The sequence below is a fragment of the Microplitis demolitor genome, chromosome 6 (assembly GCF_026212275.2).
Source record: "Microplitis demolitor isolate Queensland-Clemson2020A chromosome 6, iyMicDemo2.1a, whole genome shotgun sequence".
Taxonomy (NCBI): Eukaryota; Metazoa; Arthropoda; class Insecta; order Hymenoptera; family Braconidae; genus Microplitis; species Microplitis demolitor.
The window spans coordinates 2,388,678-2,405,749 of record NC_068550.1 but is presented as its reverse complement, the minus strand read 5'-3'; the positions used below and the strand labels follow the sequence as shown (position 1 = coordinate 2,405,749).

Genomic DNA, 17,072 nt, shown 5'->3' with positions numbered 1-17,072 from the left:
GTGGTAAAGTAAAGAAATCGTTGCACCATCGCGATTCAAGACAACCCAGGTTTTGTAGTCCAGAAAAAAAAAAATAAAAAAATAAAAAAAACGATAGCCAAGAAAAAGTGGCCCTCGAAAAACGGGTTACAGAGGGGATGATGGAATTCAATTTAAAGTTATTTTTTGTCTTACAATATCTCCTTGAATGGTGAATCTAAATACAATAATAAAATATTAAATTGCTTTTTATCAACCTGCCCTCGGTCTTTCTTCATCCCCGAGGGTTTAATAAAAAAAACTATTCCCATTTTAATATTATAAATTGTTTTTTATTTTGTAATAAATAACAACATAACTAAATATTGGATTTTATATCATATTTTATAAATATTATTTTTAAAAATCAAACTCAACTCAAATCTCTTTTTTTTTTCTTTCCAGTATCAAAATTTTGCATAAAAAAATAAAAGTTCCCAATAGCTCTGCTTTTTTTTTACAAACTAAGAAGCAATATTCATAAATCACTTGTTATACTCTTAGAATAAGTATCCTTGTTGCCTATATATATATATATATATATATATATATATATATATATATATATATATATATATATATATATATATATATATATATATATATATATATATATATATATATATATATATATATATATAGAAGGACGGAAGACTAACGGTCAGTCGGGTTACGTAAAAAAAAATATCTATAAAAAAAAAAATTAAAAAAAAAAAAGCAAAGGGGTTGTAAGAGAGAGTCTGAGATTCTATTAAGATCTCAGTAAGTCCTGTTACATGGAGAAAAGCTATGCTGCAAATCTAGCAATAAAATAGCTGGCATTACACCGATCTACGCCCACTAAAATTTTTTATTATTATCTATTTTTTTACACAGATTTTTATAAGCGTGAAAAAAATTAATTACTAATTTTTATAAAATAAAATATTGAATTAATTTTTATATTTTTAATTGGACACGATAATTGACTCGAGGACTTTTGATTGGAGTTTGAAATTGAATTGTTTTGTTTTAATTACTGTGTTGTAATCCCATTGATTACTTCCAGTGCCGGTATTTTCCAGCAGTTTATATTTAATTTTTAAATTTAAAAATAAATTCGAGTTTTGTTGAGAAAAAAATAGTATGAGGTTGCTGTGAAAAGATTATCTTGAGTTAAATGAAAAGTATAAAGAGTGAAATCAATCAAAAACATTAATTGAAAGAGTGAACAAGACAATGGTCTATCTGAGAGTGTTATTTATTTTTCAGGATTCTATAACAGGACAGTGGGCGAGTAAAAGGCTACGGATTCTTGTGCTGTCTTGAACGGTCTTGATAATCGAAAGATATCGCGGGCAATATCCCCGAGCACGAAACGCTTCTCTTCAATGAATTCACTTGATACCTTTTTAACTTTTTGTTTCCGTTAGATGTTTCATTTTTTTTTTTTTTTTTATCAAGTTTTAAATTAAATCATTGAACCGCCCGATTGCTTACTTTAACAAAAAGCTAATTAAAATTTTTTGCGGTAAATGTTTATTTTTAATTTTCGAAATCCTTTTTTTTAAAAGAACAGGCCGTAATTTTTCCAAAAATCATCATAAATTGTTTTAAAAAATTTTTTCTAAACCTTGCGATCATTACTTTAGACAAAAATTTTTTTTTACTATCCAATTAATGAGTAAAAAAAAAAATTTCATATTTAGGAGTAAGAAAAATTAATTTCTAAAAAGCCTATTCGTCAAAGTGGAAAACTGTATCAGTTACGTTTCGATACGAAGAGAAAGTTAAGAGAATTTAGTTGATTTGATGCTTCCTGAGAGCTTTTTTTTACGACAGATCCTTACGACAGACATACTGGTGCCACCTGACGGAATATCTAAGGACTAAAATCGCGTTTCAATCGCCGTAAAAGCAACTAAAGGTTTTTCGTATTATTATACACATATGTAGCGTACTATTAGTATATATACATCTATATATCTATATATATGTGAGTAGAGGTCGAGGAAATCAACTTGTACTGGTATCAAGGAGTGATGGTCAGTCTGTAAGATACCGCAGAGTCTATAGAGTAGAGAGTAAGTAACGAATACTTGTATCGGATAGTCTTCACATACTTTAGTATACGCGATGTCTGTATATATGTATACATGTATGCATACCGTATATATGTATGTATGTATAACGGCAGCAGCGACTTAAGAGGATTATATTTGATATTTCGATCGAGCAAAGTGGCTTTTTATTGGCCGTCCGGACTCGGAAATTATCGTTGGCATTACGGGAATTGTTTTTTGCCCTTCTATCACTCACTTTCATCCTGCTCTTCGTTTCCTACACATAAAATACCTTTGCTTTATAACCTGAATTCAATTAAATTTACTCGTCGATGATATTAAAAATTTATTTTACTATGAAAATATTTTACCGGATTAAAAAAATTATTTTTTATTACATTATTATTAAATTTCATTTTAGTGGCTTATATATTTTTTAAACCACATTTTTTATATATGATTTATTTATAGTAAAATTTTAAATTTATTTATAGTAAAAAAATTTATAAAAAAAATTTTCTGACCCTACCATGAGTCTTTACGATAAAACTGAACCGGATGTTTCGCGCGGCCATTAATTCAATTAATTTAAATACAAATCGTTAAATTATCATTAAATAAAAAGTAATTATCTTACAACAATGAGTAAGTATTCAAAAGCTATACCCATAAATAAATGATATTGTAAATAATTTATTTTTATATATTTTACCTTTTAAAAAATACTACATATATATTTCAGTGAATTTCGACCTTTTAAAGTCAGGAAAAAAAAATCTCTACTTAAATATTTAATTTACAAGATTTTTTTTTTTAAGGAAAAAATTAAAAATAATTTTTTTTACAAAATTTTCTAATTAACTGATGTAAAAAAAGGCATTTAGAGAAATTTGAAAAACAATTTTGAGTGAAGTAAATTAAATGCAAACAAAAATAAATATTAGCTCGAGTGGATTTATTTGTCGTTCTCTTTGGAGTATACAAATAACAGAAGCTTACTGTGTCGTCTTTACAGACAAACAGCAGCAGCAGCAGCAGGGGCAATATAGACAGTGACAGCTATATTTCACCCCTCGATTTGGCTGGTAAACTTCAAACGAAATAATTCGGGCATTCTCTTTACTTATTGCGAGTGCATCACCGAATGTGCCCTCGCCAGCCTGACATCACACATGCACACACATATCAGAAGATTACTGGGACGACAAGTGGAACTACAACTACAACTGGAACTAAAACAGTAGTCTATTGGAGTCTAACGAGCCCCCAGTGTCACTTAAACTAGTGCCAATTATCGAAATCCAAATGGACGGATACGTCGGCAGCCGCTCGTCGGGCAAACCGCTTAAAGAGGGCTGGTTCATTTTATCGAGGGCTCTGGAATTCGACGTCAATCACTCTTCTCTTCTCTCCGCTTCTGGTGCTTTACTAATTTCCAACTTCAATTACGCTTACCCAAGATCAATAATTCGCCTCACTGTACTTTTAAATTGCTTTTCAAAAATATTCATTTTTAAATGTTCTATTCATTTTTCCAATTATTCAAACCATTATACTTTTATTGCTCAAACCTTTTTTTTTTCATATTAATTTTTCAATATCCAAACTAATTACCTTATAATTTTTTTTTTCAATTTATTTTAATTAATCTGAAATTTTTTTTATTCAACCAACTTCTTTTTTTTTTTTTTTTAATTTTTAAAATACAAAATTTTAAAAAATAAAATTGAATATTTTTGATTTTTAGTTACTTTCAAAATCATTATAAAATTTTGAAAATATTTCATCTTAATAGAAAAAAAAATTTCACGTTTTTCAAATTTCTTTAGTTCTTATTTTTTTGAATTTCCCTCCCATAAAAATTCATTTTTTCAGAAAATTAAATTAAATCATTTACTTTTAATTTCAAAAATATTCTTCTTCTTCTTTTGAAGTTAGTAATTTTCGGATTATTTTTTCAATAAACCAATTACAAAAAAAAAAACTAAAAATATGCACATGTAGGAAATTTAAAAAACTACAGGTGTAATTTTTTCAAATATTTTTTTTTATAGTCTGTCATCAAAAAAAAAAATTCCAAAAATTATTAGACGTCCGCTAACTTCAATATCATTTATAAAGTAATGAAAAAAAATAATTAATTAATTTAAAAAGCAAGTACTTTAACTTAATAAAAGAATCCATACAAATGACAAGCTCACAATATAATATCACTGAACAATAAAGATATATATATATATATATATATTGTATACTAAGCATTTGTAGAGTACAAAGTACAAGTATAGAGTAGAGTACGCGAAAGGTATATTCGTACACAATGCACTCGACTCAATACAAAATATATATAGTTTAGAGTCTTAAATACCTCTACCGGTAATTCGAGTAACCTCGAGAGTCTCAGAGTTAATACTCTCAGCTCGAGGCTTCGCAGCACCCCCTCGCAAGCTCCCGTTCCGAACATACCCCGTACCTCCTTCCAACCCTTCTTGACTCGAGACGAACCCCTTAATTAAATCCGACGCTTCGAAATCCGATCGAAACTCGAGTCGACTCCAATCAACGTTACGCCGAGAGTTTCTACGCTAATAAAGGACTTTGATTTTATTTTTATTTTATCTTTAAATACTTCATTAACGTCTTTCAATTCATTACCAACTTTATTCATTAACCTCCTAGTATTTTAAACAAAATAATTAAACAAAACATTCAAACATTGACCTGAACTCAAACTCCTTAATTTTAATTATTATTTTTTTTTAATTACCTGGCAATCGTGAGCCATGTGCGGACTTTCTTGCGTTCGGAGCAATTTTGATTTGTGAAATTGTCTCTCTTTTATTAAAAAAATTTTTTATTTCTCACTTCACTTGCAATCAAAACAAAATTATTTTATTATCAATTATTTATCTGGCTGTTCACACAAATATTTAGTTTCGCGTAAGAAAATTTTAAATTGTCTGACTATTGAAGCAAACAAGTTTATTATTTAGCAGACTAAATGTAACCGGGTGTTAGTACGGATTAATAAAAGTGATAGTGAAATAACCATACGCTTCAGCGGCCGGCTGTAAACTGTCGCGTGTGACGTTCCGCGGCACGCCACCGACACCAATAAATCCCCACTACTTGTACCGCCCCTCGAACGCTCCCACTCGCGGCCACGTGTTCCCACTAGGGCTGTTTTACCCTCACTATTGGGATTTTGTTCCCACTATCAGGAAGATAAGGGGAAAATTGCCCCTGATTCATAACTCGAAACCACATGCTTTCACGTGCGTGTTTTACCCCCATTAATATTATTTTTTTTCTATTCAATTTAATTTTATACCTTTTTATAAATTAATTAATATCAGGTGGCGTTTTTTTTTAATTTCATTATTAGACGTACAGATTTTTTTATTATTTTTAAATCTTTTTTACACTTCTCATAAACTCAAAAAATTACAAACTCAAAATTACATTTTTTGAAGACCGTTTTCAAATTTTATATTAACATCAAATTTTTTTTTTACTTCCTCAAATATGTGAATAGATTCTATACCAGCATACGCAGTATTTTTTCTGTTTTTTTTTATTGCAGAAAAAAAAATTTCTGCACAAAAATTTTTTTTTAAATAAAACGGTTACAGAAATTAATAAAATTAAAATTTTCAATTAATTACATTTAAAGTGACGATTCTTTTAATAAAATAAATTAAAATTTCTTTTAATAATTTTTTGAAAATGACTTTTCCTTGAATTAATAAAAAAAATAATTAATCAGAAAAAAAAAAATTATTAATTAAACAAAATCCTTGAAATTTAAATAAACGAGTGTAAGACATGAGGCGAAATAAACGAGATTGAAAATAACCGAGTATTTCCACCCCTCTGCTTCTCCTGACCATAACTATAACACTCTGTAACAATAAACCCAGCAAGCAAAGCACAGCAGCCCGCGACTGAAACCGCAGTAGGAGAAATATCCCCACCCTTACCTAAACCGCCCTTCCTAGTTTACTCCCACCAAGCCACACCTCCCATTACAAAAATTACTCACCCGTTGATTTAGTGTTGCGCAGCAGCCCTACACTCGTATCCTCTATTCACGTAATGCCACTACCACAAATAAAGCACACGACTAACGGCCCGAACACTTCGGGTGGGAACTAAGTAATGAAAGGGTTGCCTTACATCCAGGATACCGATTCACGGAATCATTCGCCAGATTAAATTATAAAGCCGACCTTATCTATTTTTTTTTTTTTTTTTTTTTTTTTATTACTATAAATAAATGAATTCAATTCAATTTATATATTAATACATAGGTGTGTATTATTAAATGTCCATATATCGAATTATATTTTAAAAGGATTATTCTGTCAATGAGTCACTTTTTAATTACTACTGAGTGGTTTCTAATAAATTAGAAAAAAAAATTATTAACGCACCCTAGGGTGTGTCTTAATTTATAAATTAATTCCGATAATTTGTTAATCGAATTTGTTTGGCAACCCTGTGTTTATTTTCTGTGGATTATTCTGTGATAAATTTGTAAGGACTAGATCTTGAGTAGAAAGGGGAGGAAGAGGTGGGGGAAGGATAGGAAAGGAGGAGGGAAAGTACTAATCACTTGTACGGACTTTAATGGAGATTTTCTGTACGGCGTCTACTTTGTCCTCGACTTATACTACTACCTTGGCTGTTATTACTTGGAGGCCTTGAAGGCGAATACGAATGGGGCATTTTAAAAACTGGCGACTAATGCCGCGGATGAAAGTGCAGAGTGTCTTTAAGAAAAGCCAGACTATCATTATACATATTAAACTAAACGCTTCGGTTACTGGGGATCTTTTGTATTTTTTTTTTAATATAAAGAAAAACTTTGAGCTTCTTGTGTAAGGGGGAGATTCATTTGCTAGATTAATCAGCTGTGGATTAATGTGAATTATTTTTTGTTTCTGGTGATATTATTTACGGCACTCTAGGTAATTATTTAGTGAGGAGAGACGTGGAAAAAAATATTGTCAGGGATAATGAAAACTGACTTGTTTGATCCAATTTCCTTTATTGGTAGAAGTTGAATCATAGATTTTTTTTTATAAATGGCACTTGGGAAATAAAGTTTGTAAATTTAAAATTTTAAAATGATTGATGAAGTTTTGGTTACAAGATTTTTAAAGAACAAATTTTTGATTTTTAGTAAAATGGAATTTTCACGCATCAAAAGATGTAATAATTTCTAAAAATCCGTAATCAACAAAAAATAAAATTTTATAATTCGTAAAAAAGTTTTGAATGGCGCTAGTGCTTGAAAACTTTTGTTACACCAGCTCTGGACGTAGAAATAGTAAAATTATTATTTAGCTTGGAGCAACAATCTCAAATAACGATATCATAAAAAAAGTTCCATCACCGGTCACAACTAAACGAGCTCCCAGTAATAGCAAGGGATATAAAAGAATAAATATAAGACAGAAATAAAAAAAATATATGAGAAAAACGTGAATCCTCGGTTGTATGATTTTCGACTGGAAGGGAGAGAGTGGCTCGAAAAAATCTAAGGAATAAAATAGAATAAAAAAAAAATAAAAATAAAAGTTTAGTTGAGTAGGAATAGGACTCCAGCAAAGTGCTTAAGGCAGTACGCCCTCCACACTCGCGAGCCATCCGGGATTTATTATGCATGGGGCTGATGTATCGGACATCAGACGCAGTAGCGGCCCGAGGATGGGACGGCTCTGGAGTGGGAACTCTCCAGAGTGGACCAGAACGAAGGAAAACTAAGACAGAAGATTGAAGGAAAATTCTCTTTACTACTCTTGTGATACTCATACGCATCTATATATCTATATATCTTTGCATATAACACATTTATATAAAGCAATATAGTTGCCTTCTTCTTCTTCTTCTTCTTCTTCTTCTTCTTCTTCTCTTCCTCACAACCTGTAACTCATAAATTGTTTCCTTGTTCACAGCCCTCCGCAATACACAATATAGCTCATCACATCACGAAATACCCCAACAGTCAACAGCCTCTATATATATATATATATATATTTTTTTTTTTCTCAATCGACCTTGAAACTTATTACCCTCTAGCTCAGCCAAATACTTAAAAGCTCACGATCTATTTTGATCAAATTTTTTTTTTTCATATATTTATTTATATATTAATAAAATTCCTTTCATATATCCTTGTATTTATAAATTTAATTTAATATTTTAAATTACCTCGATGAATTTATTAATTTTTTTTTTTTCGATTTAATTAGACAGATATGAGTTTTCGGTATCTATTGATTTAATTAAATATTTTATATTTATTAAATTTTTATCACTATTTTTTATTTCAATATGCCCCTGTCAGTTCGAGCTGTTTATTAAATTTGTTTTAACTTTTTTTTCAATTGAGCTTTGACCGTTTCATACCTATACTAAATTCAATTTAATTGAAAATAATAAATTACATATTTGAAATCGTTGATTCAATTAAAAGAATATAAAATTTTTGGGTGAAATAAATTTGTAAATAAATTTAAGATTGAAAATGCAGTGAGTATCTTGCAGGGATACTGTATCGATGTGAGATAAAGATATTGTAAGATAAGAGCTTTTCTGGAAGAGCAGAAGCTCCATTAGCCGACTCGGCTGTCTCCTGAGTCCATTACAAGATGAGCCAGTCTCAGCGCTACCCTTTCCAGGTCTACCCGAGGGTGGGTTGACAACTCCTAAAACTCGTTCCTCGTCTGGATCCCCCGGTCGTATAAAACCCGACGTCCCTCCTTAACCCTTATCCTGATGCTAGAGAAGCTTATACGTTTGCTGGAACGAAATTGCCGTGGACATTGGCTCGTCCTTCGTCAACTCCGCTCTCGTGGTAGCTACCAAACGCAATTTCACTTTGAACCTTTTGATGATGTTTCACGAGTTTTATGAGATTTTAGACCGACCTCATTTACATGTAAATTATTTTTATTGTTTATAATTTTTAAATTAATATTAATTTTTTTTTTTACATACAAACTAATGAAAGTAAAAAAAGGGATTAAAGTTTTTTTAAAAATTGAAATACATTTTAAAATAAAAAAAATGAATATTTTTAACCAATGCTCAGCAATTCACAATTTATTTTCAATAATTTTAAAATAGCCGCCATTTTTACCACTTGAAATTTTCAATTACTCAGTACGAGATAAATATTCAAAAAAAATTTTTAAAAAATCTTTCTGAGATTTAAAAAAAAGTGAATATTTTATAATATATATAAATTAGTAACAATAAAAATAATTTTAAGTATGAAAAAGAGAAAAATCAATGTCTGAAAATTTTGAGGTTAGTTGTGCAGAATTTTTAAATTAATTTTTTGACAAATTCATAATTGAAATAATAAATAAAAATGTAATTAACTTAATTAAAAAAACTTTTGTTATGAAAAAAAATTAATATACAGCTAAAATTACGTTTACCAAAACTAAAAAAACGAGAGATATAAAAACGGATTGTCGAAGCAGAAGAAGGAGAGTAAAGATGATTGTGAAAAATGCAATAACAGTGCAGTATAGTGTGTAAACTATGAGTACAAGAGAGAAAGAGGATGAGCGAGTGAGAAGAAACGGCAATAAATAAATTGTTGAGGGTGGCCTGTACACACCGAGAATACGGGGGTGGAAGGCATGTAGGCTGGATGGATATTGCTCGGCTCTACTACAGAGACTCGAGAAACTACCCCTCTTTTATATATTATTGTCCCCACCCCCTTCTCCGACTAACATCGGCCTCAAGTCACTAGCGTTTCGCAGCCGCCCCACCGGCTAAATATTTTTTAATTTACCGACTAAAAAAATTCTAACAGCTCACGAAAAATATTTTTCAATAAACTCAATAAATTAATAAGTAAAAATCGAATTTTTTTTTTTTCAGATATCAGATAAATTTCATGAAAATTAAATTGTTTTTTTTTTGTTCTGAAGAATGCTGGGTCATTTCCATCACTAGCTCGCCTAGGTAATTCGTTTTTCCCAGATAATATGAGTGAGATGCCTGAGCCCATTCAGTCTGTAGTAATTGTCTTATTGACATTAATAAAATTTAATATGCCACTCAATTGTTGTTAGAAAAATTTTTAAAAGAAATTCAAGATTTTTTTATATTTTTTCGTGAGATCAATTTTTTTCTACGATACTATGAGGTAATTGTCACAAGGGACACTTCGAAAATTCAGGTTTAATAATTTTTTAAGTAAAATTTTAATAAAAGTAAAATATATGAGCACGATAAAAATAATTATCTAATTACTCAGTATATTGTGTTATCAACAGGAAATACTTGAAAAACAATCAGACAAAAAAGAGTTTTTGTCATTAGCATTCACTCCATTTACATTAAACATTAGCCTTATTTAAATTTCTCCGATAGTACGACACCTTAATGCATAATCATTAAATATTATTACCTCCTAAATACTAATTATTTAAAATGTATTTATTATTTTTTCCCGTCGGCTTCTTATCACGTCATAAAAATTATAAAAAATGATTATTAATATTTGATATTAAAAATAAAAAATTTATAAAACAACGGACACGTTAATTCACGAAAAGCTTGTTTCCCGTTTGTAAAAAAATCTCCAGGCCAGCGGTAGCATGAGCTGGTTATAATAAAGGTCCGAGTGAAGGGAATGAGTTGAGCGATATTTCACGGGTTTCGCGTGCCGACCAACTTTAATAATATTCCTTCCATCAGGTATAGCTTCAGTATGGCTAGTCTGATATTAAGTCAGCAGTCAGCAGGAGCAGAAACAAGAGCAAGAGAAGTTTAAGTATAACCTCCCCGGGGCAAAGGGTAAAGAGGGCTCGAGTTTGTGGTGTTAAGAGGAAGGAAAACAAGAGTACTGAGTATTAGAGTTATATAAAATTGCACACTCATATATACAAATACTAACAATCAGAAATATAAAAAATGAGAGATGTTATAAAGTAACTTTTTTATTTTCATTCCTATTACTTTTGATTTAAAGAAAAAAAAATTAATTTAATTTAATTTACTTCTGGATATTGTAAAATATATATAAAAGAACTGGGCCAAAATGGAACAATTGTTGTGAATTTACAAATTATTTTACAAAAAAAAAAAAAATTTTAATTTATAGAGTCGAGAAATATTTCGCAATCATTCCAAAATTTTCACCATAAAAATTATTTTTTTTTTTATAATGACTCATTTTACCTCGCGGTCATAATCGATTTTTTTTTTTTTCAAATTCGAGAAAATTAATTTAAATAAAAAAAAATTTATCCGCACTTTAGTGGTGGTCATTATACCCCGATCTCTGAAAAACATTTAAAATGAATTTTTTTTTTTAATAGTCACCCATTTTACCCCGGATTCCCATCTGTTTATATAGAAGCAATAATCTCGGCTCGGAAAGGTTTTGTTGTATGAATTCTTGGTTTTACTACCATTGGAATTTTTATTTCCATGTGTAAAATTTTTTTTGTTATTTCATGTATTTTGTCTCATGTTGTTTGTTTTAGATATTGTATTGTGTGGTGAGTGAAAATTTATTTAGGACGAAGACGAGAGTGTGAGTGGCAAAGATGGTGAAGATGTTGAGGAAGTCTCCGGAGGCTTGATGACTATGAATGTTAGTTTTAGTATTTGTGGTAAGAAAAAAAAAACGGATATTGAGGATTAAGATATGAAGAAAACAATGTGGGTATAAGATTAATGGGCGGAGATATTTGAGAGCGAGATTAGCGGCTTCGACGCCTGTTGAATGTGGAAATTTATATTTGGTGTAACTAATGTGGTGTGAACATCTGGATTTTTTCATAATTATTTTACGGTTTGAAAATAATTCTCTAGGGTTTTAATGGCCGGTAATTTTAAATAATTATCATTTACTACAAAAATTTTTTTCCCTAATTTTCGTTCTATTTCGAGACAAAGTCTTTAGATTGAGAAATTAATTAAAGCTTCAAAATAACAAAAATATTTTAATAATTACATTAATTAATTAAAATTAGTTAATATATTTTTATTATCGTCTTGAAAGATAAAACCCAAGAGATAATAAGTGTTATTAATATCTCGTATGATCAACATACATTAAAAAACACTCTCTATGAAAATTATGAGCACATGTGTTATATTATACAAGAGTCCACTTAATTATCTCTCTCCATACAGTCCATTAGCTCGAGACTGCAAGAGCTAATGTACCACTACACGAGTTCATCACCAACTAAAGACTAAACTCTCCCGACCATGCGACATTTAAAAAAAAATAATTTCTCATTTTGTTATAAATTTTCCGTCCAAATTAAAAATCCTCCGACCTAACTATAATAATCATTATAATGAAGGTAATTATCCATAAAAAAAAAAATCTCTAATTAAAATTTAAATTAAAAAGGTAAATTTTAATTTACGAAAAATAAAAATATAAAAAAAAAAATTCAATATTTTTTAATACGAATAGAAATAAATTTTGAATGTGGAGATTACTGACAATCGTTCATTAACACCTTTTTATTTTCATTACAAGCCGTCGAATAAATCAGAGCTGTGTTTTATTTAAATAAAAGAGGAAATGAAGATGAAAAGATTCCAATGGAGATTCAAGTGTGTATGTCTATATATATATGTGCATGGGTGTGTAGAGAGTAAATGATGAGAAAGGAAAAGAGAAAGAGTGTGGGAAAGAGAGTGATAGAAAGAGAGGGGTCAAATAGCGGGGAGAATGCGCGGTGATTGCTCGAGGGCCGCATAATTGCACCCTTTGTGGTGCAATCAGCGCCGCAACTTGCCCGGCGCCTCGACTGCTTCCACCCCGCGCTCTACCGAGATATATCTCACCCAGTTCACCCTTACCTACTGCAGCCCTATATTTCTACTCTATACTACGGCATCGAAGCTAAGCTGTAATACCCCACTGGTCTTAAGATCATGTTACTTTGGCACATTCATCAATTGTTATTGTTATAAGGGTCGAGAGATTATTTTTTTACTTTTATTTATTATTTTTTATCTGTTCTAATTTTAAACTTTTTTTTTCAACCGTAATTTTAAAAGTAACGAGGAAATTTTTAAATATATTTTTTTTTGGTTACCGATGAGTTGAAAAGACATTTTTTTTTTTATTGCCCATGGGTTTTTTTGGATTTTCGACCGTTTGCTGATTACGCGGGTGGAAATAAAAATTATTCAAATTTTGCCGCCTTTTTTTACGCGATATCGACATGAAATTTCAAATTAACCATCAGCTCAGTGATAAAAAAAAAATTAAAAATTTGTAAATAAATTTATATTCGTCCAATAATAAATTATTATTAAAAAAAAAAGTAAAAGTAAAAAAACAAAAAAATAATAATGCAAATTGACGCAATAAGCGGAGGGTTGGCAACAGCACAGAGTATCAGTTAAATGAGAAGAGCCATAGAGACGAACCTTTAACGTTAGCCCAACAACTCGCGTCATAAATCTTCGTTAAAGAGTGCGTCCGTTTGCAATTTGTTTATCCCTCGAAAGGGAAAATTACGAGGCGGATTTTGAGCACCGCTGGAGTTTCTAGCTCCACGGGACACGACGATGCCATTACCGTGGCGACCTCTCACCCCGCTCAAGTCTGGCACCCGCTCATTTCACCCCTATCTGATGCGAGCTTTTACCACCCACCCACTTTTCCATCCCACTCTCAGCATCACCACTTGCACACCACTCGCGGACTTTCTTCTCGCCGCCTCGCGCACTTACTCACTCTCATACTTGTTCTACTGTACTCAGTACTCTTTGCTCTGTACTCTAAACTCAGCACCCTCTGTACTCAGCTACGCTACTATTTCTACAGACTTGAATTATACAGTCGGCGCCACTTAAAATAATACACCCGGTATAAACTGTGCATCAACGTTAAAAGCTGTCATTTTCTGTAAGCCGGAATTATGGAGATTCGGACCTCGAGAGAGAAAGAGAGAGTCAACTCAATGTTCAGAGTGACTGTCGACCTCTATAGAAAGCTTTTCATTATATTATATATATATACCAAATGTATGAATATGAGGGTGGGAAAAATTAATACAATTAAACTAATGGATTAAAGAAGTTACTCAAAAATTACCTCAAAGTATTTTTTACCATTTTAAATATTTATAATTACTAGAGCCAGGATTTTTACTTTGATTTAAAAATAACAATTAATAATTAATGCTGTCAAATTTTTGATATTACGGCGGAAATATTGTTCGTATAAAAAAATTTTTCAAATAAAAGTTGTTCAAAATTTAATTTTATAAAAAAAATGTCTCTTACAATTTTTTCTTAGGACCAAAAAAAAAGCCGAAATTTCAAAATTAAGATTTTCATAATTATCAAAAATTTGAATCGTTCATTATGAATCTTAATTTTGTGATTACGGTAAAAATATTGGTCGTATGAAAAAATCATAAGAGACACTTTTTTTTGAAAATTAAATTTCCAACAACTTTTGTTCCAAAACTTTTTTTCTAAGACCAATATTTTCACCGTAATATTGAACATATGAAATTCATTTCAAAATTGAGGCAAAAATCTTGTCCATAATAATTACTTTTAATATTAATCAAATAATTATGAATGCAAAATATTATGTAGTAATAAAAAATTATCAATTTTTCACAGGGTAATTTCGTATGCATGCGTTGTTTTCAATGAAGAATATAAAAATTAATTGATAATTATTTAATTAATTTCCATGAATTATGGAAATTCATCGGCAAATAAAAAATTTATTTTCATTACGATAAAAAAAATTAATTAAATTTTTTTTTCTGAATTATTGAATCCTGTTATTATTAATTAAAATATATTATGTTTGTGCTAATATTTTTTTAGCCTTCAGAGCGTATTTTTTTGTCTACCCAATTGTTTGCACAGTATCAATTATCATGATAAAAATATTTAAAATCATTGAATAAATGATTAATTATCACTGCTAATTAATTAAAAAAAAAAAACCTTAAAAATAAATTAAATAGTTAAATATTGAATACAAAATAACTTGACATATTTAATTAACGATAAGATCCATAGAATGTACTTTTGATATAAAGTTAAAGAAATGAAAATATTGAGCTTCTTTAACAGCTGGGTGAGACATATTATAAAAATCATAAGTCTCTAATGGGCGGCTCATTATAACCCCTCTGAACTCACAACACTTTTTCTCATTTCTTCTTATTTCCGTTTCTCTTTTGGTCTCTTACCTCTACCCCACCTCTTCCACCCCCTCTTCTTCTACCTCTACCTTTACATCTTACGGTAATAGTGTCACTAACAGCCCAACTACCACAACGACCACGTCACAGACCGAGAGAAGATTAAGTTCGTTACTTAGCTCGTCTATTTGATGCGCATGCACCCACACCGGGCTTTCATCCCACCCACTCACTGTATGCATCTTATTTGAATAGACATATGAATCTCTCAGGAATTCTACAATAATAATAATGGGAAGAAAATGTAAGAGTGTTTGTTTGAACGATTAGAAGGGCAGACACGTGTTGGCAGTCGGAAAATGCAGCGAGATGAGAAATAAAAAAAAAGGAAAAATCTACCCGCCTATCTCTTTAATCTTGAACAAATACTCATATACATTTTAGTGATGGTAATCATAAACAAATAGATAATTTTAAAAACTCGAGAAAATTTTTTTTACTTACTTTTGTCTTCTTTTGTTTACTATTCAATTTAAAAATATTATTTTTTTGTTATTATGGGTTACTTTTATTTTCTGCCCGTATTATAATGGAACATTGTCTGGAAGATCAGAGCCTCTTATTTTAAATTAAATAAAAGTTTAATATCTTTTTAAATATTTAACTGGAATTTAACCTTTTTTTTTTTAACATATAAAATTACAATTCTTATTTCAAACTTTAAATTAAAATTCTGCGTAAGAAATACGGCAAATATTACGTCTGACAAAGTTGTAGATAATTTAATTTTTTGAAAAAAAGATCTCATTGATTCTTAACTTAAATTTGACAGTTCAGACGTAATACTAAAATATGAACGAAAAAATATTTCTAATTAAATTTTTCTAATTCAATGGCTTCCAGTTAAAATAATAATTTATTTAAATAAGTATTAATGTTGACAGCTACTGATTTATTAATCCCAAATTCCGAAACAAATGAAATTATTTAACTGGGATAATAAATAATTAAAATTTATTTAGCATCGAGTACATCAGAGAGCAGTCATATATGTATAGTATATATAGTATGTATATATATCGTAACACTGAAAGGACCGAGATCCGGTGAGAGTGCAGTCGGTGATTCAACGCGGGACAATTGAATCCAATTACAATCGCCGCAATGCCCAGCGATTCTCAACTCGTCCATTAAAATAATTTATAAATAAAATAATAAATTTAAAACTGACACTAAAAATTATTTTTACCCTGCCTAACATTCATCTACAAAAAATAGCCGCCAAATTTTGAATTTAACCAAATTTAATAACCGGTTTCAAGTAAGAAAAAAAAATTGACTATTTGTTAAATAATGAAAATAATTAAACAGTTTATTTAGATAGCAAACGTATAGATAACGAATAAAATGAATAGAAGTGAGTGAGAAGCGCCTCTGGTTGTTCATTAGAGACCTTATTGTCCGTTAACTAAGTGCAGTCTCCTATCCAGTACAGTCTCCAAGTCCCTTCAGCTCAAACTAAACTCTATGTCCGTCCTTTACTCCTAATATAATGTTTCTCACTTCTAGGAACTACCCCTATGGCATATTACACACAACTTGGATGCTTGCACACAACTACTGCTCCTTACTATTACTATTCCTGTCTAACCACTCTCATAAGGTATAATATGTACTATCTATGTACAACATGTGATACACAACTTGTATAACTCCACACTAATACCGACACTGGTAATATACTGGTGGTGGTGTAGATATATTAGACCGGTGACTGGTGTGAGTGGGTGTGCTTGAAAGCTTCTTCACCTCACTATCATATATATGTATATGT

The 17,072-nt window shown here is 30.2% G+C and overlaps 1 protein-coding gene across 2 annotated transcripts in view; it reads right to left on the bottom strand.

The window, feature by feature from the left end:
* Positions 1-17,072, bottom strand: part of LOC103576273 (LIM domain only protein 3) — a 50,248-nt gene that overhangs the window by 14,061 nt on the left and 19,115 nt on the right. The window contains exon 1 of one of the 2 annotated variants that reach the window (XM_014443298.2): positions 4,828-5,125. The exons of the other annotated variant lie outside the window; for it this stretch is intronic. The gene's annotated coding sequence lies outside the window, so the exon portion shown is untranslated. Of the gene's footprint in view, positions 1-4,827; positions 5,126-17,072 lie in introns of those variants that run through there. 2 annotated transcript variants of the gene reach the window in all.